The sequence below is a fragment of the Schistocerca piceifrons genome, unplaced genomic scaffold (assembly GCF_021461385.2).
Source record: "Schistocerca piceifrons isolate TAMUIC-IGC-003096 unplaced genomic scaffold, iqSchPice1.1 HiC_scaffold_103, whole genome shotgun sequence".
In the NCBI taxonomy this organism is placed as follows: domain Eukaryota; kingdom Metazoa; phylum Arthropoda; class Insecta; order Orthoptera; family Acrididae; genus Schistocerca; species Schistocerca piceifrons.
In genome coordinates this window covers 1-20403 of record NW_025726830.1, presented here as the reverse complement: position 1 = coordinate 20403, position 20403 = coordinate 1, and the positions used below count along the sequence as shown (strand labels likewise).

At 55.1% G+C, this 20403-nt stretch overlaps 46 non-coding genes across 46 annotated transcripts; 36 read left to right on the top strand and 10 right to left on the bottom strand.

Moving 5' to 3' along the window:
• Positions 1-500: 500 nt before the first annotated feature.
• Trnag-ucc lies at positions 501-572 on the bottom strand. Its single transcript has one exon. It is a non-coding gene; the product is annotated as a tRNA-Gly (tRNA).
• Positions 573-922: 350 nt separating this feature from the next.
• Trnag-gcc lies at positions 923-993 on the top strand. Its single transcript has one exon. It is a non-coding gene; the product is annotated as a tRNA-Gly (tRNA).
• Positions 994-1374: 381 nt separating this feature from the next.
• On the top strand, positions 1375-1447 carry Trnam-cau. The gene has a single exon. It is a non-coding gene; the product is annotated as a tRNA-Met (tRNA).
• Positions 1448-1750: 303 nt separating this feature from the next.
• Positions 1751-1822, top strand: Trnae-uuc. Its single transcript has one exon. It is a non-coding gene; the product is annotated as a tRNA-Glu (tRNA).
• A 198-nt stretch (positions 1823-2020) lies between these two features.
• On the top strand, positions 2021-2094 carry Trnai-aau. The gene has a single exon. It is a non-coding gene; the product is annotated as a tRNA-Ile (tRNA).
• Positions 2095-2686: 592 nt separating this feature from the next.
• On the bottom strand, positions 2687-2758 carry Trnag-ucc. The gene has a single exon. It is a non-coding gene; the product is annotated as a tRNA-Gly (tRNA).
• Positions 2759-3105: 347 nt separating this feature from the next.
• On the top strand, positions 3106-3176 carry Trnag-gcc. Its single transcript has one exon. It is a non-coding gene; the product is annotated as a tRNA-Gly (tRNA).
• Positions 3177-3557: 381 nt separating this feature from the next.
• On the top strand, positions 3558-3630 carry Trnam-cau. The gene has a single exon. It is a non-coding gene; the product is annotated as a tRNA-Met (tRNA).
• A 303-nt stretch (positions 3631-3933) lies between these two features.
• On the top strand, positions 3934-4005 carry Trnae-uuc. Its single transcript has one exon. It is a non-coding gene; the product is annotated as a tRNA-Glu (tRNA).
• Positions 4006-4203: 198 nt separating this feature from the next.
• On the top strand, positions 4204-4277 carry Trnai-aau. The gene has a single exon. It is a non-coding gene; the product is annotated as a tRNA-Ile (tRNA).
• Positions 4278-4870: 593 nt separating this feature from the next.
• Positions 4871-4942, bottom strand: Trnag-ucc. The gene has a single exon. It is a non-coding gene; the product is annotated as a tRNA-Gly (tRNA).
• A 347-nt stretch (positions 4943-5289) lies between these two features.
• Positions 5290-5360, top strand: Trnag-gcc. Its single transcript has one exon. It is a non-coding gene; the product is annotated as a tRNA-Gly (tRNA).
• A 381-nt stretch (positions 5361-5741) lies between these two features.
• Trnam-cau lies at positions 5742-5814 on the top strand. The gene has a single exon. It is a non-coding gene; the product is annotated as a tRNA-Met (tRNA).
• Positions 5815-6117: 303 nt separating this feature from the next.
• Trnae-uuc lies at positions 6118-6189 on the top strand. Its single transcript has one exon. It is a non-coding gene; the product is annotated as a tRNA-Glu (tRNA).
• Positions 6190-6387: 198 nt separating this feature from the next.
• On the top strand, positions 6388-6461 carry Trnai-aau. The gene has a single exon. It is a non-coding gene; the product is annotated as a tRNA-Ile (tRNA).
• A 593-nt stretch (positions 6462-7054) lies between these two features.
• On the bottom strand, positions 7055-7126 carry Trnag-ucc. The gene has a single exon. It is a non-coding gene; the product is annotated as a tRNA-Gly (tRNA).
• Positions 7127-7473: 347 nt separating this feature from the next.
• Trnag-gcc lies at positions 7474-7544 on the top strand. The gene has a single exon. It is a non-coding gene; the product is annotated as a tRNA-Gly (tRNA).
• A 381-nt stretch (positions 7545-7925) lies between these two features.
• Positions 7926-7998, top strand: Trnam-cau. Its single transcript has one exon. It is a non-coding gene; the product is annotated as a tRNA-Met (tRNA).
• A 303-nt stretch (positions 7999-8301) lies between these two features.
• On the top strand, positions 8302-8373 carry Trnae-uuc. The gene has a single exon. It is a non-coding gene; the product is annotated as a tRNA-Glu (tRNA).
• A 198-nt stretch (positions 8374-8571) lies between these two features.
• Trnai-aau lies at positions 8572-8645 on the top strand. The gene has a single exon. It is a non-coding gene; the product is annotated as a tRNA-Ile (tRNA).
• Positions 8646-9238: 593 nt separating this feature from the next.
• Positions 9239-9310, bottom strand: Trnag-ucc. The gene has a single exon. It is a non-coding gene; the product is annotated as a tRNA-Gly (tRNA).
• Positions 9311-9657: 347 nt separating this feature from the next.
• Trnag-gcc lies at positions 9658-9728 on the top strand. The gene has a single exon. It is a non-coding gene; the product is annotated as a tRNA-Gly (tRNA).
• Positions 9729-10109: 381 nt separating this feature from the next.
• Trnam-cau lies at positions 10110-10182 on the top strand. Its single transcript has one exon. It is a non-coding gene; the product is annotated as a tRNA-Met (tRNA).
• Positions 10183-10485: 303 nt separating this feature from the next.
• On the top strand, positions 10486-10557 carry Trnae-uuc. The gene has a single exon. It is a non-coding gene; the product is annotated as a tRNA-Glu (tRNA).
• A 198-nt stretch (positions 10558-10755) lies between these two features.
• On the top strand, positions 10756-10829 carry Trnai-aau. The gene has a single exon. It is a non-coding gene; the product is annotated as a tRNA-Ile (tRNA).
• A 593-nt stretch (positions 10830-11422) lies between these two features.
• Positions 11423-11494, bottom strand: Trnag-ucc. The gene has a single exon. It is a non-coding gene; the product is annotated as a tRNA-Gly (tRNA).
• Positions 11495-11841: 347 nt separating this feature from the next.
• On the top strand, positions 11842-11912 carry Trnag-gcc. Its single transcript has one exon. It is a non-coding gene; the product is annotated as a tRNA-Gly (tRNA).
• A 381-nt stretch (positions 11913-12293) lies between these two features.
• Trnam-cau lies at positions 12294-12366 on the top strand. The gene has a single exon. It is a non-coding gene; the product is annotated as a tRNA-Met (tRNA).
• A 303-nt stretch (positions 12367-12669) lies between these two features.
• On the top strand, positions 12670-12741 carry Trnae-uuc. Its single transcript has one exon. It is a non-coding gene; the product is annotated as a tRNA-Glu (tRNA).
• A 198-nt stretch (positions 12742-12939) lies between these two features.
• On the top strand, positions 12940-13013 carry Trnai-aau. The gene has a single exon. It is a non-coding gene; the product is annotated as a tRNA-Ile (tRNA).
• Positions 13014-13606: 593 nt separating this feature from the next.
• Trnag-ucc lies at positions 13607-13678 on the bottom strand. Its single transcript has one exon. It is a non-coding gene; the product is annotated as a tRNA-Gly (tRNA).
• Positions 13679-14025: 347 nt separating this feature from the next.
• Trnag-gcc lies at positions 14026-14096 on the top strand. The gene has a single exon. It is a non-coding gene; the product is annotated as a tRNA-Gly (tRNA).
• A 381-nt stretch (positions 14097-14477) lies between these two features.
• Positions 14478-14550, top strand: Trnam-cau. Its single transcript has one exon. It is a non-coding gene; the product is annotated as a tRNA-Met (tRNA).
• Positions 14551-14853: 303 nt separating this feature from the next.
• Positions 14854-14925, top strand: Trnae-uuc. The gene has a single exon. It is a non-coding gene; the product is annotated as a tRNA-Glu (tRNA).
• A 198-nt stretch (positions 14926-15123) lies between these two features.
• Trnai-aau lies at positions 15124-15197 on the top strand. Its single transcript has one exon. It is a non-coding gene; the product is annotated as a tRNA-Ile (tRNA).
• A 593-nt stretch (positions 15198-15790) lies between these two features.
• On the bottom strand, positions 15791-15862 carry Trnag-ucc. Its single transcript has one exon. It is a non-coding gene; the product is annotated as a tRNA-Gly (tRNA).
• A 347-nt stretch (positions 15863-16209) lies between these two features.
• Positions 16210-16280, top strand: Trnag-gcc. The gene has a single exon. It is a non-coding gene; the product is annotated as a tRNA-Gly (tRNA).
• Positions 16281-16661: 381 nt separating this feature from the next.
• On the top strand, positions 16662-16734 carry Trnam-cau. The gene has a single exon. It is a non-coding gene; the product is annotated as a tRNA-Met (tRNA).
• Positions 16735-17037: 303 nt separating this feature from the next.
• Trnae-uuc lies at positions 17038-17109 on the top strand. The gene has a single exon. It is a non-coding gene; the product is annotated as a tRNA-Glu (tRNA).
• A 198-nt stretch (positions 17110-17307) lies between these two features.
• On the top strand, positions 17308-17381 carry Trnai-aau. The gene has a single exon. It is a non-coding gene; the product is annotated as a tRNA-Ile (tRNA).
• A 593-nt stretch (positions 17382-17974) lies between these two features.
• Trnag-ucc lies at positions 17975-18046 on the bottom strand. The gene has a single exon. It is a non-coding gene; the product is annotated as a tRNA-Gly (tRNA).
• A 348-nt stretch (positions 18047-18394) lies between these two features.
• On the top strand, positions 18395-18465 carry Trnag-gcc. The gene has a single exon. It is a non-coding gene; the product is annotated as a tRNA-Gly (tRNA).
• A 381-nt stretch (positions 18466-18846) lies between these two features.
• On the top strand, positions 18847-18918 carry Trnam-cau. The gene has a single exon. It is a non-coding gene; the product is annotated as a tRNA-Met (tRNA).
• Positions 18919-19221: 303 nt separating this feature from the next.
• Positions 19222-19293, top strand: Trnae-uuc. Its single transcript has one exon. It is a non-coding gene; the product is annotated as a tRNA-Glu (tRNA).
• Positions 19294-19493: 200 nt separating this feature from the next.
• Positions 19494-19567, top strand: Trnai-aau. Its single transcript has one exon. It is a non-coding gene; the product is annotated as a tRNA-Ile (tRNA).
• Positions 19568-20160: 593 nt separating this feature from the next.
• Positions 20161-20232, bottom strand: Trnag-ucc. Its single transcript has one exon. It is a non-coding gene; the product is annotated as a tRNA-Gly (tRNA).
• Positions 20233-20403: the final 171 nt, after the last annotated feature.

Below are 20403 nucleotides of genomic sequence, written 5' to 3'. Positions count from 1 at the left end.
ATCCGAACCCGACTCGTCGGGGAGCGCTACAGCATTCACTCGGCAATGGCCATAATATCTTGAATACACTGGTTCTCAACCGATAAAGAGAAAATGAAAGAAAATGTCCGATTGCCGATGCGTAACAACTTTGGCCCTTGTCAGTACTTGGGCGGGTGAGCGCATGGGAACACAGGGCGCTATTGGCACTTTTACTTCCTATTTTTGTTTCTCCTTTCTTTTCGGAGCTACAGCCCGATTCGGTCAGGGAGACGCCACCGTGAAATGAAGGGGGCGTGCTGTGTGTCCATCGCCTCGCCTCTCCTTACCTCTCTCAGTCGTTTCTCGTGCTTGTCGTTTTGATATAGGCCGATTTGAGAGCGTCAGCTCTCGCGTCAGCCGAGCAAAGTCGAGACAAGTCGAGACACACTAAGGGCTGGTATGCAGCGAGTAAGAGGGCGAAAAAACAATAATTTAAGAGCGCGTGGCAAAAGTACTCATACGCGAAATTAAAAGCCTGCTGCGGTGGCCGGGAATCGAACCCGGATCAACTGCTTGGAACGCAACTATGCTGACCATTACACCACCACCACCGCACAAGCGAGCGCCGCGCGTCCGCGCTGTGTCGGCTTCCCGCCAGTCGGCAGCGGCCGAAGGTGATCGTACCTGGCAGGCGCATTTCGAGGCAGGCTAGGGGAGCACATCCAGACGCATTCGGACAGCGTATCCGCGCACATTTCGCATCCTTTGGCAAGAGTTGGGCGCCGGCAACGCAAGAGTACGCAGAGGACCGCGTTCTGGCGGCATTTTTAAGCAGAGCAGTGCAGTGCAGGATTCAGCGTCTGCAGCATCTTTTCCACAGAATGCTACGGCGCTTGACGGCAGTCCCACTTTCCCTTGAGACATCTGCTCGGCAAGCAGCGTCAAGTTACCGCTGGCCCGAGCATCGGTGGTTCAGTGGTAGAATGCTCGCCTGCCACGCGGGCGGCCCGGGTTCGATTCCCGGCCGATGCATCATTTTGCTTTTCCCGCGATAATGCTGCCGCGTGGCTTGAGCGCTTGAGATGCACGATCCACAAGAATGTGTAGCTGGATTTCCCTTGAGAAGGACCGAGAACGCAGCACTCGCGGGTCCCCACTAGGACGCTCGCATCATGTTCTACAGACTAGCGTCGGCCTGGCCTCACAAGTTGCTGGGTCCGGGTGCCTCCGAGGCACTGAACTTCAACGACAAGGAGTGCTGCCTATCGTTGCAACAGCTGCAGCAGCACCGCAATCAACTGGGCCGGCAGTGCACGTGTAGCAACAGAACACGTTATCCAGGAAGTACAGTGTCTCTACGTCTAATATTGGGTAAGGTGTTTACCCAGTTTCCAGGACAAGCGGTGCACCCGTGCCTCGGTAGCGCAGTAGGCAGCGCGTAAGTCTCATAATCTTAAGGTCGTGAGTTCGATCCTCACCCGGGGCATTTAATTTTCTGTGACATGGTGGTGCTGTTGCTAGGGCGCCAACGTATTTCTTGTTTGTTATCCACAGCGTTTCAACGCTTCAGCGGGAAAATGTTTACTTCCTGTTATTGCTACTTACAGCTTCCCTTTTCCTCTTCTCCCAGCAGAGCATGAAGCCAAAAGCATTGCTCTGCGACGTTTGAGGTGCGCGCCTTGCCAGTCAGTATGTGCACAGATGCTCGCAAAGAGAGGGGGGCGCCGACGCGGCACTCGACACGAAATGCGACAAGCGACCGTACGAACGGTCGAACGAAACGGCCACATCCGGTGTGGTCTAGTGGCTAGGATACCTGGCTTTCACCCAGGAGGCCCGGGTTCGATTCCCGGTACCGGAACGGAATTTTTTCCACACGAATCGTGACAAGTTTGAGCTGTCCGAGCGGCCGTTTCCCGTCCTGCTCGCAATATAGCTACTGTTTCGTGACCGTCAGCAGAATATAGACTAGGGAAGCAGACACACGACGACCATAGAAATGGTGTGCGGCTTCATGCCACCTGTTTCCAGCGTAGGGCTGAGCAACTGCATCTGCCGAGGCCCGTTAGCTCAGTTGGTTAGAGCGTCGTGCTAATAACGCGAAGGTCGTGGGTTCGATCCCCCCACGGGCCACTACTCTTTTCCTACTACGAAAAGGCGGCGCCGATTTCAGCTGGCGAGTGTGGTGACCAAAAGATCATCACCCTGCGTGGAAGTTGATAGAGGATCCGAACCCGACTCGTCGGGGAGCGCTACAGCTTCACTCGGCAATGGCCATAATATCTTGAATACACTGGTTCTCAACCGATAAAGAGAAAATGAAAGAAAATGTCCGATTGCCGATGCGTAACAACTTTGGCCCTTGTCAGTACTTGGGCGGGTGAGCGCATGGGAACACAGGGCGCTATTGGCACTTTTACTTCCTATTTTTGTTTCTCCTTTCTTTTCGGAGCTACAGCCCGATTCGGTCAGGGAGACGCCACCGTGAAATGAAGGGGGCGTGCTGTGTGTCCATCGCCTCGCCTCTCCTTACCTCTCTCAGTCGTTTCTCGTGCTTGTCGTTTTGATATAGGCCGATTTGAGAGCGTCAGCTCTCGCGTCAGCCGAGCAAAGTCGAGACAAGTCGAGACACACTAAGGGCTGGTATGCAGCGAGTAAGAGGGCGAAAAAACAATAATTTAAGAGCGCGTGGCAAAAGTACTCATACGCGAAATTAAAAGCCTGCTGCGGTGGCCGGGAATCGAACCCGGATCAACTGCTTGGAACGCAACTATGCTGACCATTACACCACCACCGCACAAGCGAGCGCCGCGCGTCCGCGCTGTGTCGGCTTCCCGCCAGTCGGCAGCGGCCGAAGGTGATCGTACCTGGCAGGCGCATTTCGAGGCAGGCTAGGGGAGCACATCCAGACGCATTCGGACAGCGTATCCGCGCACATTTCGCATCCTTTGGCAAGAGTTGGGCGCCGGCAACGCAAGAGTACGCAGAGGACCGCGTTCTGGCGGCATTTTTAAGCAGAGCAGTGCAGTGCAGGATTCAGCGTCTGCAGCATCTTTTCCACAGAATGCTACGGCGCTTGACGGCAGTCCCACTTTCCCTTGAGACATCTGCTCGGCAAGCAGCGTCAAGTTACCGCTGGCCCGAGCATCGGTGGTTCAGTGGTAGAATGCTCGCCTGCCACGCGGGCGGCCCGGGTTCGATTCCCGGCCGATGCATCATTTTGCTTTTCCCGCGATAATGCTGCCGCGTGGCTTGAGCGCTTGAGATGCACGATCCACAAGAATGTGTAGCTGGATTTCCCTTGAGAAGGACCGAGAACGCAGCACTCGCGGGTCCCCACTAGGACGCTCGCATCATGTTCTACAGACTAGCGTCGGCCTGGCCTCACAAGTTGCTGGGTCCGGGTGCCTCCGAGGCACTGAACTTCAACGACAAGGAGTGCTGCCTATCGTTGCAACAGCTGCAGCAGCACCGCAATCAACTGGGCCGGCAGTGCACGTGTAGCAACAGAACACGTTATCCAGGAAGTACAGTGTCTCTACGTCTAATATTGGGTAAGGTGTTTACCCAGTTTCCAGGACAAGCGGTGCACCCGTGCCTCGGTAGCGCAGTAGGCAGCGCGTAAGTCTCATAATCTTAAGGTCGTGAGTTCGATCCTCACCCGGGGCATTTAATTTTCTGTGACATGGTGGTGCTGTTGCTAGGGCGCCAACGTATTTCTTGTTTGTTATCCACAGCGTTTCAACGCTTCAGCGGGAAAATGTTTACTTCCTGTTATTGCTACTTACAGCTTCCCTTTTCCTCTTCTCCCAGCAGAGCATGAAGCCAAAAGCATTGCTCTGCGACGTTTGAGGTGCGCGCCTTGCCAGTCAGTATGTGCACAGATGCTCGCAAAGAGAGGGGGGCGCCGACGCGGCACTCGACACGAAATGCGACAAGCGACCGTACGAACGGTCGAACGAAACGGCCACATCCGGTGTGGTCTAGTGGCTAGGATACCTGGCTTTCACCCAGGAGGCCCGGGTTCGATTCCCGGTACCGGAACGGAATTTTTTCCACACGAATCGTGACAAGTTTGAGCTGTCCGAGCGGCCGTTTCCCGTCCTGCTCGCAATATAGCTACTGTTTCGTGACCGTCAGCAGAATATAGACTAGGGAAGCAGACACACGACGACCATAGAAATGGTGTGCGGCTTCATGCCACCTGTTTCCAGCGTAGGGCTGAGCAACTGCATCTGCCGAGGCCCGTTAGCTCAGTTGGTTAGAGCGTCGTGCTAATAACGCGAAGGTCGTGGGTTCGATCCCCCCACGGGCCACTACTCTTTTCCTACTACGAAAAGGCGGCGCCGATTTCAGCTGGCGAGTGTGGTGACCAAAAGATCATCACCCTGCGTGGAAGTTGATAGAGGATCCGAACCCGACTCGTCGGGGAGCGCTACAGCATTCACTCGGCAATGGCCATAATATCTTGAATACACTGGTTCTCAACCGATAAAGAGAAAATGAAAGAAAATGTCCGATTGCCGATGCGTAACAACTTTGGCCCTTGTCAGTACTTGGGCGGGTGAGCGCATGGGAACACAGGGCGCTATTGGCACTTTTACTTCCTATTTTTGTTTCTCCTTTCTTTTCGGAGCTACAGCCCGATTCGGTCAGGGAGACGCCACCGTGAAATGAAGGGGGCGTGCTGTGTGTCCATCGCCTCGCCTCTCCTTACCTCTCTCAGTCGTTTCTCGTGCTTGTCGTTTTGATATAGGCCGATTTGAGAGCGTCAGCTCTCGCGTCAGCCGAGCAAAGTCGAGACAAGTCGAGACACACTAAGGGCTGGTATGCAGCGAGTAAGAGGGCGAAAAAACAATAATTTAAGAGCGCGTGGCAAAAGTACTCATACGCGAAATTAAAAGCCTGCTGCGGTGGCCGGGAATCGAACCCGGATCAACTGCTTGGAACGCAACTATGCTGACCATTACACCACCACCGCACAAGCGAGCGCCGCGCGTCCGCGCTGTGTCGGCTTCCCGCCAGTCGGCAGCGGCCGAAGGTGATCGTACCTGGCAGGCGCATTTCGAGGCAGGCTAGGGGAGCACATCCAGACGCATTCGGACAGCGTATCCGCGCACATTTCGCATCCTTTGGCAAGAGTTGGGCGCCGGCAACGCAAGAGTACGCAGAGGACCGCGTTCTGGCGGCATTTTTAAGCAGAGCAGTGCAGTGCAGGATTCAGCGTCTGCAGCATCTTTTCCACAGAATGCTACGGCGCTTGACGGCAGTCCCACTTTCCCTTGAGACATCTGCTCGGCAAGCAGCGTCAAGTTACCGCTGGCCCGAGCATCGGTGGTTCAGTGGTAGAATGCTCGCCTGCCACGCGGGCGGCCCGGGTTCGATTCCCGGCCGATGCATCATTTTGCTTTTCCCGCGATAATGCTGCCGCGTGGCTTGAGCGCTTGAGATGCACGATCCACAAGAATGTGTAGCTGGATTTCCCTTGAGAAGGACCGAGAACGCAGCACTCGCGGGTCCCCACTAGGACGCTCGCATCATGTTCTACAGACTAGCGTCGGCCTGGCCTCACAAGTTGCTGGGTCCGGGTGCCTCCGAGGCACTGAACTTCAACGACAAGGAGTGCTGCCTATCGTTGCAACAGCTGCAGCAGCACCGCAATCAACTGGGCCGGCAGTGCACGTGTAGCAACAGAACACGTTATCCAGGAAGTACAGTGTCTCTACGTCTAATATTGGGTAAGGTGTTTACCCAGTTTCCAGGACAAGCGGTGCACCCGTGCCTCGGTAGCGCAGTAGGCAGCGCGTAAGTCTCATAATCTTAAGGTCGTGAGTTCGATCCTCACCCGGGGCATTTAATTTTCTGTGACATGGTGGTGCTGTTGCTAGGGCGCCAACGTATTTCTTGTTTGTTATCCACAGCGTTTCAACGCTTCAGCGGGAAAATGTTTACTTCCTGTTATTGCTACTTACAGCTTCCCTTTTCCTCTTCTCCCAGCAGAGCATGAAGCCAAAAGCATTGCTCTGCGACGTTTGAGGTGCGCGCCTTGCCAGTCAGTATGTGCACAGATGCTCGCAAAGAGAGGGGGGCGCCGACGCGGCACTCGACACGAAATGCGACAAGCGACCGTACGAACGGTCGAACGAAACGGCCACATCCGGTGTGGTCTAGTGGCTAGGATACCTGGCTTTCACCCAGGAGGCCCGGGTTCGATTCCCGGTACCGGAACGGAATTTTTTCCACACGAATCGTGACAAGTTTGAGCTGTCCGAGCGGCCGTTTCCCGTCCTGCTCGCAATATAGCTACTGTTTCGTGACCGTCAGCAGAATATAGACTAGGGAAGCAGACACACGACGACCATAGAAATGGTGTGCGGCTTCATGCCACCTGTTTCCAGCGTAGGGCTGAGCAACTGCATCTGCCGAGGCCCGTTAGCTCAGTTGGTTAGAGCGTCGTGCTAATAACGCGAAGGTCGTGGGTTCGATCCCCCCACGGGCCACTACTCTTTTCCTACTACGAAAAGGCGGCGCCGATTTCAGCTGGCGAGTGTGGTGACCAAAAGATCATCACCCTGCGTGGAAGTTGATAGAGGATCCGAACCCGACTCGTCGGGGAGCGCTACAGCATTCACTCGGCAATGGCCATAATATCTTGAATACACTGGTTCTCAACCGATAAAGAGAAAATGAAAGAAAATGTCCGATTGCCGATGCGTAACAACTTTGGCCCTTGTCAGTACTTGGGCGGGTGAGCGCATGGGAACACAGGGCGCTATTGGCACTTTTACTTCCTATTTTTGTTTCTCCTTTCTTTTCGGAGCTACAGCCCGATTCGGTCAGGGAGACGCCACCGTGAAATGAAGGGGGCGTGCTGTGTGTCCATCGCCTCGCCTCTCCTTACCTCTCTCAGTCGTTTCTCGTGCTTGTCGTTTTGATATAGGCCGATTTGAGAGCGTCAGCTCTCGCGTCAGCCGAGCAAAGTCGAGACAAGTCGAGACACACTAAGGGCTGGTATGCAGCGAGTAAGAGGGCGAAAAAACAATAATTTAAGAGCGCGTGGCAAAAGTACTCATACGCGAAATTAAAAGCCTGCTGCGGTGGCCGGGAATCGAACCCGGATCAACTGCTTGGAACGCAACTATGCTGACCATTACACCACCACCGCACAAGCGAGCGCCGCGCGTCCGCGCTGTGTCGGCTTCCCGCCAGTCGGCAGCGGCCGAAGGTGATCGTACCTGGCAGGCGCATTTCGAGGCAGGCTAGGGGAGCACATCCAGACGCATTCGGACAGCGTATCCGCGCACATTTCGCATCCTTTGGCAAGAGTTGGGCGCCGGCAACGCAAGAGTACGCAGAGGACCGCGTTCTGGCGGCATTTTTAAGCAGAGCAGTGCAGTGCAGGATTCAGCGTCTGCAGCATCTTTTCCACAGAATGCTACGGCGCTTGACGGCAGTCCCACTTTCCCTTGAGACATCTGCTCGGCAAGCAGCGTCAAGTTACCGCTGGCCCGAGCATCGGTGGTTCAGTGGTAGAATGCTCGCCTGCCACGCGGGCGGCCCGGGTTCGATTCCCGGCCGATGCATCATTTTGCTTTTCCCGCGATAATGCTGCCGCGTGGCTTGAGCGCTTGAGATGCACGATCCACAAGAATGTGTAGCTGGATTTCCCTTGAGAAGGACCGAGAACGCAGCACTCGCGGGTCCCCACTAGGACGCTCGCATCATGTTCTACAGACTAGCGTCGGCCTGGCCTCACAAGTTGCTGGGTCCGGGTGCCTCCGAGGCACTGAACTTCAACGACAAGGAGTGCTGCCTATCGTTGCAACAGCTGCAGCAGCACCGCAATCAACTGGGCCGGCAGTGCACGTGTAGCAACAGAACACGTTATCCAGGAAGTACAGTGTCTCTACGTCTAATATTGGGTAAGGTGTTTACCCAGTTTCCAGGACAAGCGGTGCACCCGTGCCTCGGTAGCGCAGTAGGCAGCGCGTAAGTCTCATAATCTTAAGGTCGTGAGTTCGATCCTCACCCGGGGCATTTAATTTTCTGTGACATGGTGGTGCTGTTGCTAGGGCGCCAACGTATTTCTTGTTTGTTATCCACAGCGTTTCAACGCTTCAGCGGGAAAATGTTTACTTCCTGTTATTGCTACTTACAGCTTCCCTTTTCCTCTTCTCCCAGCAGAGCATGAAGCCAAAAGCATTGCTCTGCGACGTTTGAGGTGCGCGCCTTGCCAGTCAGTATGTGCACAGATGCTCGCAAAGAGAGGGGGGCGCCGACGCGGCACTCGACACGAAATGCGACAAGCGACCGTACGAACGGTCGAACGAAACGGCCACATCCGGTGTGGTCTAGTGGCTAGGATACCTGGCTTTCACCCAGGAGGCCCGGGTTCGATTCCCGGTACCGGAACGGAATTTTTTCCACACGAATCGTGACAAGTTTGAGCTGTCCGAGCGGCCGTTTCCCGTCCTGCTCGCAATATAGCTACTGTTTCGTGACCGTCAGCAGAATATAGACTAGGGAAGCAGACACACGACGACCATAGAAATGGTGTGCGGCTTCATGCCACCTGTTTCCAGCGTAGGGCTGAGCAACTGCATCTGCCGAGGCCCGTTAGCTCAGTTGGTTAGAGCGTCGTGCTAATAACGCGAAGGTCGTGGGTTCGATCCCCCCACGGGCCACTACTCTTTTCCTACTACGAAAAGGCGGCGCCGATTTCAGCTGGCGAGTGTGGTGACCAAAAGATCATCACCCTGCGTGGAAGTTGATAGAGGATCCGAACCCGACTCGTCGGGGAGCGCTACAGCATTCACTCGGCAATGGCCATAATATCTTGAATACACTGGTTCTCAACCGATAAAGAGAAAATGAAAGAAAATGTCCGATTGCCGATGCGTAACAACTTTGGCCCTTGTCAGTACTTGGGCGGGTGAGCGCATGGGAACACAGGGCGCTATTGGCACTTTTACTTCCTATTTTTGTTTCTCCTTTCTTTTCGGAGCTACAGCCCGATTCGGTCAGGGAGACGCCACCGTGAAATGAAGGGGGCGTGCTGTGTGTCCATCGCCTCGCCTCTCCTTACCTCTCTCAGTCGTTTCTCGTGCTTGTCGTTTTGATATAGGCCGATTTGAGAGCGTCAGCTCTCGCGTCAGCCGAGCAAAGTCGAGACAAGTCGAGACACACTAAGGGCTGGTATGCAGCGAGTAAGAGGGCGAAAAAACAATAATTTAAGAGCGCGTGGCAAAAGTACTCATACGCGAAATTAAAAGCCTGCTGCGGTGGCCGGGAATCGAACCCGGATCAACTGCTTGGAACGCAACTATGCTGACCATTACACCACCACCGCACAAGCGAGCGCCGCGCGTCCGCGCTGTGTCGGCTTCCCGCCAGTCGGCAGCGGCCGAAGGTGATCGTACCTGGCAGGCGCATTTCGAGGCAGGCTAGGGGAGCACATCCAGACGCATTCGGACAGCGTATCCGCGCACATTTCGCATCCTTTGGCAAGAGTTGGGCGCCGGCAACGCAAGAGTACGCAGAGGACCGCGTTCTGGCGGCATTTTTAAGCAGAGCAGTGCAGTGCAGGATTCAGCGTCTGCAGCATCTTTTCCACAGAATGCTACGGCGCTTGACGGCAGTCCCACTTTCCCTTGAGACATCTGCTCGGCAAGCAGCGTCAAGTTACCGCTGGCCCGAGCATCGGTGGTTCAGTGGTAGAATGCTCGCCTGCCACGCGGGCGGCCCGGGTTCGATTCCCGGCCGATGCATCATTTTGCTTTTCCCGCGATAATGCTGCCGCGTGGCTTGAGCGCTTGAGATGCACGATCCACAAGAATGTGTAGCTGGATTTCCCTTGAGAAGGACCGAGAACGCAGCACTCGCGGGTCCCCACTAGGACGCTCGCATCATGTTCTACAGACTAGCGTCGGCCTGGCCTCACAAGTTGCTGGGTCCGGGTGCCTCCGAGGCACTGAACTTCAACGACAAGGAGTGCTGCCTATCGTTGCAACAGCTGCAGCAGCACCGCAATCAACTGGGCCGGCAGTGCACGTGTAGCAACAGAACACGTTATCCAGGAAGTACAGTGTCTCTACGTCTAATATTGGGTAAGGTGTTTACCCAGTTTCCAGGACAAGCGGTGCACCCGTGCCTCGGTAGCGCAGTAGGCAGCGCGTAAGTCTCATAATCTTAAGGTCGTGAGTTCGATCCTCACCCGGGGCATTTAATTTTCTGTGACATGGTGGTGCTGTTGCTAGGGCGCCAACGTATTTCTTGTTTGTTATCCACAGCGTTTCAACGCTTCAGCGGGAAAATGTTTACTTCCTGTTATTGCTACTTACAGCTTCCCTTTTCCTCTTCTCCCAGCAGAGCATGAAGCCAAAAGCATTGCTCTGCGACGTTTGAGGTGCGCGCCTTGCCAGTCAGTATGTGCACAGATGCTCGCAAAGAGAGGGGGGCGCCGACGCGGCACTCGACACGAAATGCGACAAGCGACCGTACGAACGGTCGAACGAAACGGCCACATCCGGTGTGGTCTAGTGGCTAGGATACCTGGCTTTCACCCAGGAGGCCCGGGTTCGATTCCCGGTACCGGAACGGAATTTTTTCCACACGAATCGTGACAAGTTTGAGCTGTCCGAGCGGCCGTTTCCCGTCCTGCTCGCAATATAGCTACTGTTTCGTGACCGTCAGCAGAATATAGACTAGGGAAGCAGACACACGACGACCATAGAAATGGTGTGCGGCTTCATGCCACCTGTTTCCAGCGTAGGGCTGAGCAACTGCATCTGCCGAGGCCCGTTAGCTCAGTTGGTTAGAGCGTCGTGCTAATAACGCGAAGGTCGTGGGTTCGATCCCCCCACGGGCCACTACTCTTTTCCTACTACGAAAAGGCGGCGCCGATTTCAGCTGGCGAGTGTGGTGACCAAAAGATCATCACCCTGCGTGGAAGTTGATAGAGGATCCGAACCCGACTCGTCGGGGAGCGCTACAGCATTCACTCGGCAATGGCCATAATATCTTGAATACACTGGTTCTCAACCGATAAAGAGAAAATGAAAGAAAATGTCCGATTGCCGATGCGTAACAACTTTGGCCCTTGTCAGTACTTGGGCGGGTGAGCGCATGGGAACACAGGGCGCTATTGGCACTTTTACTTCCTATTTTTGTTTCTCCTTTCTTTTCGGAGCTACAGCCCGATTCGGTCAGGGAGACGCCACCGTGAAATGAAGGGGGCGTGCTGTGTGTCCATCGCCTCGCCTCTCCTTACCTCTCTCAGTCGTTTCTCGTGCTTGTCGTTTTGATATAGGCCGATTTGAGAGCGTCAGCTCTCGCGTCAGCCGAGCAAAGTCGAGACAAGTCGAGACACACTAAGGGCTGGTATGCAGCGAGTAAGAGGGCGAAAAAACAATAATTTAAGAGCGCGTGGCAAAAGTACTCATACGCGAAATTAAAAGCCTGCTGCGGTGGCCGGGAATCGAACCCGGATCAACTGCTTGGAACGCAACTATGCTGACCATTACACCACCACCGCACAAGCGAGCGCCGCGCGTCCGCGCTGTGTCGGCTTCCCGCCAGTCGGCAGCGGCCGAAGGTGATCGTACCTGGCAGGCGCATTTCGAGGCAGGCTAGGGGAGCACATCCAGACGCATTCGGACAGCGTATCCGCGCACATTTCGCATCCTTTGGCAAGAGTTGGGCGCCGGCAACGCAAGAGTACGCAGAGGACCGCGTTCTGGCGGCATTTTTAAGCAGAGCAGTGCAGTGCAGGATTCAGCGTCTGCAGCATCTTTTCCACAGAATGCTACGGCGCTTGACGGCAGTCCCACTTTCCCTTGAGACATCTGCTCGGCAAGCAGCGTCAAGTTACCGCTGGCCCGAGCATCGGTGGTTCAGTGGTAGAATGCTCGCCTGCCACGCGGGCGGCCCGGGTTCGATTCCCGGCCGATGCATCATTTTGCTTTTCCCGCGATAATGCTGCCGCGTGGCTTGAGCGCTTGAGATGCACGATCCACAAGAATGTGTAGCTGGATTTCCCTTGAGAAGGACCGAGAACGCAGCACTCGCGGGTCCCCACTAGGACGCTCGCATCATGTTCTACAGACTAGCGTCGGCCTGGCCTCACAAGTTGCTGGGTCCGGGTGCCTCCGAGGCACTGAACTTCAACGACAAGGAGTGCTGCCTATCGTTGCAACAGCTGCAGCAGCACCGCAATCAACTGGGCCGGCAGTGCACGTGTAGCAACAGAACACGTTATCCAGGAAGTACAGTGTCTCTACGTCTAATATTGGGTAAGGTGTTTACCCAGTTTCCAGGACAAGCGGTGCACCCGTGCCTCGGTAGCGCAGTAGGCAGCGCGTAAGTCTCATAATCTTAAGGTCGTGAGTTCGATCCTCACCCGGGGCATTTAATTTTCTGTGACATGGTGGTGCTGTTGCTAGGGCGCCAACGTATTTCTTGTTTGTTATCCACAGCGTTTCAACGCTTCAGCGGGAAAATGTTTACTTCCTGTTATTGCTACTTACAGCTTCCCTTTTCCTCTTCTCCCAGCAGAGCATGAAGCCAAAAGCATTGCTCTGCGACGTTTGAGGTGCGCGCCTTGCCAGTCAGTATGTGCACAGATGCTCGCAAAGAGAGGGGGGCGCCGACGCGGCACTCGACACGAAATGCGACAAGCGACCGTACGAACGGTCGAACGAAACGGCCACATCCGGTGTGGTCTAGTGGCTAGGATACCTGGCTTTCACCCAGGAGGCCCGGGTTCGATTCCCGGTACCGGAACGGAATTTTTTCCACACGAATCGTGACAAGTTTGAGCTGTCCGAGCGGCCGTTTCCCGTCCTGCTCGCAATATAGCTACTGTTTCGTGACCGTCAGCAGAATATAGACTAGGGAAGCAGACACACGACGACCATAGAAATGGTGTGCGGCTTCATGCCACCTGTTTCCAGCGTAGGGCTGAGCAACTGCATCTGCCGAGGCCCGTTAGCTCAGTTGGTTAGAGCGTCGTGCTAATAACGCGAAGGTCGTGGGTTCGATCCCCCCACGGGCCACTACTCTTTTCCTACTACGAAAAGGCGGCGCCGATTTCAGCTGGCGAGTGTGGTGACCAAAAGATCATCACCCTGCGTGGAAGTTGATAGAGGATCCGAACCCGACTCGTCGGGGAGCGCTACAGCATTCACTCGGCAATGGCCATAATATCTTGAATACACTGGTTCTCAACCGATAAAGAGAAAATGAAAGAAAATGTCCGATTGCCGATGCGTAACAACTTTGGCCCTTGTCAGTACTTGGGCGGGTGAGCGCATGGGAACACAGGGCGCTATTGGCACTTTTACTTCCTATTTTTGTTTCTCCTTTCTTTTCGGAGCTACAGCCCGATTCGGTCAGGGAGACGCCACCGTGAAATGAAGGGGGCGTGCTGTGTGTCCATCGCCTCGCCTCTCCTTACCTCTCTCAGTCGTTTCTCGTGCTTGTCGTTTTGATATAGGCCGATTTGAGAGCGTCAGCTCTCGCGTCAGCCGAGCAAAGTCGAGACAAGTCGAGACACACTAAGGGCTGGTATGCAGCGAGTAAGAGGGCGAAAAAACAATAATTTAAGAGCGCGTGGCAAAAGTACTCATACGCGAAATTAAAAGCCTGCTGCGGTGGCCGGGAATCGAACCCGGATCAACTGCTTGGAACGCAACTATGCTGACCATTACACCACCACCGCACAAGCGAGCGCCGCGCGTCCGCGCTGTGTCGGCTTCCCGCCAGTCGGCAGCGGCCGAAGGTGATCGTACCTGGCAGGCGCATTTCGAGGCAGGCTAGGGGAGCACATCCAGACGCATTCGGACAGCGTATCCGCGCACATTTCGCATCCTTTGGCAAGAGTTGGGCGCCGGCAACGCAAGAGTACGCAGAGGACCGCGTTCTGGCGGCATTTTTAAGCAGAGCAGTGCAGTGCAGGATTCAGCGTCTGCAGCATCTTTTCCACAGAATGCTACGGCGCTTGACGGCAGTCCCACTTTCCCTTGAGACATCTGCTCGGCAAGCAGCGTCAAGTTACCGCTGGCCCGAGCATCGGTGGTTCAGTGGTAGAATGCTCGCCTGCCACGCGGGCGGCCCGGGTTCGATTCCCGGCCGATGCATCATTTTGCTTTTCCCGCGATAATGCTGCCGCGTGGCTTGAGCGCTTGAGATGCACGATCCACAAGAATGTGTAGCTGGATTTCCCTTGAGAAGGACCGAGAACGCAGCACTCGCGGGTCCCCACTAGGACGCTCGCATCATGTTCTACAGACTAGCGTCGGCCTGGCCTCACAAGTTGCTGGGTCCGGGTGCCTCCGAGGCACTGAACTTCAACGACAAGGAGTGCTGCCTATCGTTGCAACAGCTGCAGCAGCACCGCAATCAACTGGGCCGGCAGTGCACGTGTAGCAACAGAACACGTTATCCAGGAAGTACAGTGTCTCTACGTCTAATATTGGGTAAGGTGTTTACCCAGTTTCCAGGACAAGCGGTGCACCCGTGCCTCGGTAGCGCAGTAGGCAGCGCGTAAGTCTCATAATCTTAAGGTCGTGAGTTCGATCCTCACCCGGGGCATTTAATTTTCTGTGACATGGTGGTGCTGTTGCTAGGGCGCCAACGTATTTCTTGTTTGTTATCCACAGCGTTTCAACGCTTCAGCGGGAAAATGTTTACTTCCTGTTATTGCTACTTACAGCTTCCCTTTTCCTCTTCTCCCAGCAGAGCATGAAGCCAAAAGCATTGCTCTGCGACGTTTGAGGTGCGCGCCTTGCCAGTCAGTATGTGCACAGATGCTCGCAAAGAGAGGGGGGCGCCGACGCGGCACTCGACACGAAATGCGACAAGCGACCGTACGAACGGTCGAACGAAACGGCCACATCCGGTGTGGTCTAGTGGCTAGGATACCTGGCTTTCACCCAGGAGGCCCGGGTTCGATTCCCGGTACCGGAACGGAATTTTTTCCACACGAATCGTGACAAGTTTGAGCTGTCCGAGCGGCCGTTTCCCGTCCTGCTCGCAATATAGCTACTGTTTCGTGACCGTCAGCAGAATATAGACTAGGGAAGCAGACACACGACGACCATAGAAATGGTGTGCGGCTTCATGCCACCTGTTTCCAGCGTAGGGCTGAGCAACTGCATCTGCCGAGGCCCGTTAGCTCAGTTGGTTAGAGCGTCGTGCTAATAACGCGAAGGTCGTGGGTTCGATCCCCCCACGGGCCACTACTCTTTTCCTACTACGAAAAGGCGGCGCCGATTTCAGCTGGCGAGTGTGGTGACCAAAAGATCATCACCCTGCGTGGAAGTTGATAGAGGATCCGAACCCGACTCGTCGGGGAGCGCTACAGCATTCACTCGGCAATGGCCATAATATCTTGAATACACTGGTTCTCAACCGATAAAGAGAAAATGAAAGAAAATGTCCGATTGCCGATGCGTAACAACTTTGGCCCTTGTCAGTACTTGGGCGGGTGAGCGCATGGGAACACAGGGCGCTATTGGCACTTTTACTTCCTATTTTTGTTTCTCCTTTCTTTTCGGAGCTACAGCCCGATTCGGTCAGGGAGACGCCACCGTGAAATGAAGGGGGCGTGCTGTGTGTCCATCGCCTCGCCTCTCCTTACCTCTCTCAGTCGTTTCTCGTGCTTGTCGTTTTGATATAGGCCGATTTGAGAGCGTCAGCTCTCGCGTCAGCCGAGCAAAGTCGAGACAAGTCGAGACACACTAAGGGCTGGTATGCAGCGAGTAAGAGGGCGAAAAAACAATAATTTAAGAGCGCGTGGCAAAAGTACTCATACGCGAAATTAAAAGCCTGCTGCGGTGGCCGGGAATCGAACCCGGATCAACTGCTTGGAACGCAACTATGCTGACCATTACACCACCACCGCACAAGCGAGCGCCGCGCGTCCGCGCTGTGTCGGCTTCCCGCCAGTCGGCAGCGGCCGAAGGTGATCGTACCTGGCAGGCGCATTTCGAGGCAGGCTAGGGGAGCACATCCAGACGCATTCGGACAGCGTATCCGCGCACATTTCGCATCCTTTGGCAAGAGTTGGGCGCCGGCAACGCAAGAGTACGCAGAGGACCGCGTTCTGGCGGCATTTTTAAGCAGAGCAGTGCAGTGCAGGATTCAGCGTCTGCAGCATCTTTTCCACAGAATGCTACGGCGCTTGACGGCAGTCCCACTTTCCCTTGAGACATCTGCTCGGCAAGCAGCGTCAAGTTACCGCTGGCCCGAGCATCGGTGGTTCAGTGGTAGAATGCTCGCCTGCCACGCGGGCGGCCCGGGTTCGATTCCCGGCCGATGCATCATTTTGCTTTTCCCGCGATAATGCTGCCGCGTGGCTTGAGCGCTTGAGATGCACGATCCACAAGAATGTGTAGCTGGATTTCCCTTGAGAAGGACCGAGAACGCAGCACTCGCGGGTCCCCACTAGGACGCTCGCATCATGTTCTACAGACTAGCGTCGGCCTGGCCTCACAAGTTGCTGGGTCCGGGTGCCTCCGAGGCACTGAACTTCAACGACAAGGAGTGCTGCCTATCGTTGCAACAGCTGCAGCAGCACCGCAATCAACTGGGCCGGCAGTGCACGTGTAGCAACAGAACACGTTATCCAGGAAGTACAGTGTCTCTACGTCTAATATTGGGTAAGGTGTTTACCCAGTTTCCAGGACAAGCGGTGCACCCGTGCCTCGGTAGCGCAGTAGGCAGCGCGTAAGTCTCATAATCTTAAGGTCGTGAGTTCGATCCTCACCCGGGGCATTTAATTTTCTGTGACATGGTGGTGCTGTTGCTAGGGCGCCAACGTATTTCTTGTTTGTTATCCACAGCGTTTCAACGCTTCAGCGGGAAAATGTTTACTTCCTGTTATTGCTACTTACAGCTTCCCTTTTCCTCTTCTCCCAGCAGAGCATGAAGCCAAAAGCATTGCTCTGCGACGTTTGAGGTGCGCGCCTTGCCAGTCAGTATGTGCACAGATGCTCGCAAAGAGAGGGGGGCGCCGACGCGGCACTCGACACGAAATGCGACAAGCGACCGTACGAACGGTCGAACGAAACGGCCACATCCGGTGTGGTCTAGTGGCTAGGATACCTGGCTTTCACCCAGGAGGCCCGGGTTCGATTCCCGGTACCGGAACGGAATTTTTTCCACACGAATCGTGACAAGTTTGAGCTGTCCGAGCGGCCGTTTCCCGTCCTGCTCGCAATATAGCTACTGTTTCGTGACCGTCAGCAGAATATAGACTAGGGAAGCAGACACACGACGACCATAGAAATGGTGTGCGGCTTCATGCCACCTGTTTCCAGCGTAGGGCTGAGCAACTGCATCTGCCGAGGCCCGTTAGCTCAGTTGGTTAGAGCGTCGTGCTAATAACGCGAAGGTCGTGGGTTCGATCCCCCCACGGGCCACTACTCTTTTCCTACTACGAAAAGGCGGCGCCGATTTCAGCTGGCGAGTGTGGTGACCAAAAGATCATCACCCTGCGTGGAAGTTGATAGAGGATCCGAACCCGACTCGTCGGGGAGCGCTACAGCATTCACTCGGCAATGGCCATAATATCTTGAATACACTGGTTCTCAACCGATAAAGAGAAAATGAAAGAAAATGTCCGATTGCCGATGCGTAACAACTTTGGCCCTTGTCAGTACTTGGGCGGGTGAGCGCATGGGAACACAGGGCGCTATTGGCACTTTTACTTCCTATTTTTGTTTCTCCTTTCTTTTCGGAGCTACAGCCCGATTCGGTCAGGGAGACGCCACCGTGAAATGAAGGGGGCGTGCTGTGTGTCCATCGCCTCGCCTCTCCTTACCTCTCTCAGTCGTTTCTCGTGCTTGTCGTTTTGATATAGGCCGATTTGAGAGCGTCAGCTCTCGCGTCAGCCGAGCAAAGTCGAGACAAGTCGAGACACACTAAGGGCTGGTATGCAGCGAGTAAGAGGGCGAAAAAACAATAATTTAAGAGCGCGTGGCAAAAGTACTCATACGCGAAATTAAAAGCCTGCTGCGGTGGCCGGGAATCGAACCCGGATCAACTGCTTGGAACGCAACTATGCTGACCATTACACCACCACCGCACAAGCGAGCGCCGCGCGTCCGCGCTGTGTCGGCTTCCCGCCAGTCGGCAGCGGCCGAAGGTGATCGTACCTGGCAGGCGCATTTCGAGGCAGGCTAGGGGAGCACATCCAGACGCATTCGGACAGCGTATCCGCGCACATTTCGCATCCTTTGGCAAGAGTTGGGCGCCGGGCAACGCAAGAGTACGCAGAGGACCGCGTTCTGGCGGCATTTTTAAGCAGAGCAGTGCAGTGCAGGATTCAGCGTCTGCAGCATCTTTTCCACAGAATGCTACGGCGCTTGACGGCAGTCCCACTTTCCCTTGAGACATCTGCTCGGCAAGCAGCGTCAAGTTACCGCTGGCCCGAGCATCGGTGGTTCAGTGGTAGAATGCTCGCCTGCCACGCGGGCGGCCCGGGTTCGATTCCCGGCCGATGCATCATTTTGCTTTTCCCGCGATAATGCTGCCGCGTGGCTTGAGCGCTTGAGATGCACGATCCACAAGAATGTGTAGCTGGATTTCCCTTGAGAAGGACCGAGAACGCAGCACTCGCGGGTCCCCACTAGGACGCTCGCATCATGTTCTACAGACTAGCGTCGGCCTGGCCTCACAAGTTGCTGGGTCCGGGTGCCTCCGAGGCACTGAACTTCAACGACAAGGAGTGCTGCCTATCGTTGCAACAGCTGCAGCAGCACCGCAATCAACTGGGCCGGCAGTGCACGTGTAGCAACAGAACACGTTATCCAGGAAGTACAGTGTCTCTACGTCTAATATTGGGTAAGGTGTTTACCCAGTTTCCAGGACAAGCGGTGCACCCGTGCCTCGGTAGCGCAGTAGCAGCGCGTAAGTCTCATAATCTTAAGGTCGTGAGTTCGATCCTCACCCGGGGCATTTAATTTTCTGTGACATGGTGGTGCTGTTGCTAGGGCGCCAACGTATTTCTTGTTTGTTATCCACAGCGTTTCAACGCTTCAGCGGGAAAAATGTTTACTTCCTGTTATTGCTACTTACAGCTTCCCTTTTCCTCTTCTCCCAGCAGAGCATGAAGCCAAAAGCATTGCTCTGCGACGTTTGAGGTGCGCGCCTTGCCAGTCAGTATGTGCACAGATGCTCGCAAGAGAGGGGGGCGCCGACGCGGCACTCGACACGAAATGCGACAAGCGACCGTACGAACGGTCGAACGAAACGGCCACATCCGGTGTGGTCTAGTGGCTAGGATACCTGGCTTTCACCCAGGAGGCCCGGGTTCGATTCCCGGTACCGGAACGGAATTTTTTTCCACACGAATCGTGAACAAGTTTGAGCTGTCCGAGCGGCCGTTTCCCGTCCTGCTCGCAATATAGCTACTGTTTCGTGACCGTCAGCAGAATATAGACTAGGGAAGCAGACACACGACGACCATAGAAATGGTGTGCGGCTTCATGCCACCTGTTTCCAGCGTAGGGCTGAGCAACTGCATCTGCCGAGGCCCGTTAGCTCAGTTGGTTAGAGCGTCGTGCTAATAACGCGAAGGTCGTGGGTTCGATCCCCCCACGGGCCACTACTCTTTTCCTACTACGAAAAGGCGGCGCCGATTTCAGCTGGCGAGTGTGGTGACCAAAAGATCATCACCCTGCGTGGAAGTTGATAGAGGATCCGAACCCGACTCGTCGGGGAGCGCTACAGCATTCACTCGGCAATGGCCATAATATCTTGAATACACTGGTTCTCAACCGATAAAGAGAAAATGAAAGAAAATGTCCGATTGCCGATGCGTAACAACTTTGGCCCTTGTCAGTACTTGGGCGGGTGAGCGCATGGGAACACAGGGCGCTATTGGCACTTTTACTTCCTATTTTTGTTTCTCCTTTCTTTTCGGAGCTACAGCCCGATTCGGTCAGGGAGACGCCACCGTGAAATGAAGGGGCGTGCTGTGTGTCCATCGCCTCGCCTCTCCTTACCTCTCTCAGTCGTTTCTCGTGCTTGTCGTTTTGATATAGGCCGATTTGAGAGCGTCAGCTCTCGCGTCAGCCGAGCAAAGTCGAGACAAGTCGAGACACACTAAGGGCTGGTATGCAGCGAGTAAGAGGGCGAAAAAACAAATAATTTAAGAGCGCGTGGCAAAAGTACTCATACGCGAAATTAAAAGCCTGCTGCGGTGGCCGGGAATCGAACCCGGATCAACTGCTTGGAACGCAACTATGCTGACCATTACACCACCACCGCACAAGCGAGCGCCGCGCGTCCGCGCTGTGTCGGCTTCCCGCCAGTCGGCAGCGGCCGAAGGTGATCGTACCTGGCAGGCGCATTTCGAGGCAGGCTAGGGGAGCACATCCAGACGCATTCGGACAGCGTATCCGCGCACATTTCGCATCCTTTGGCAAGAGTTGGGCGCCG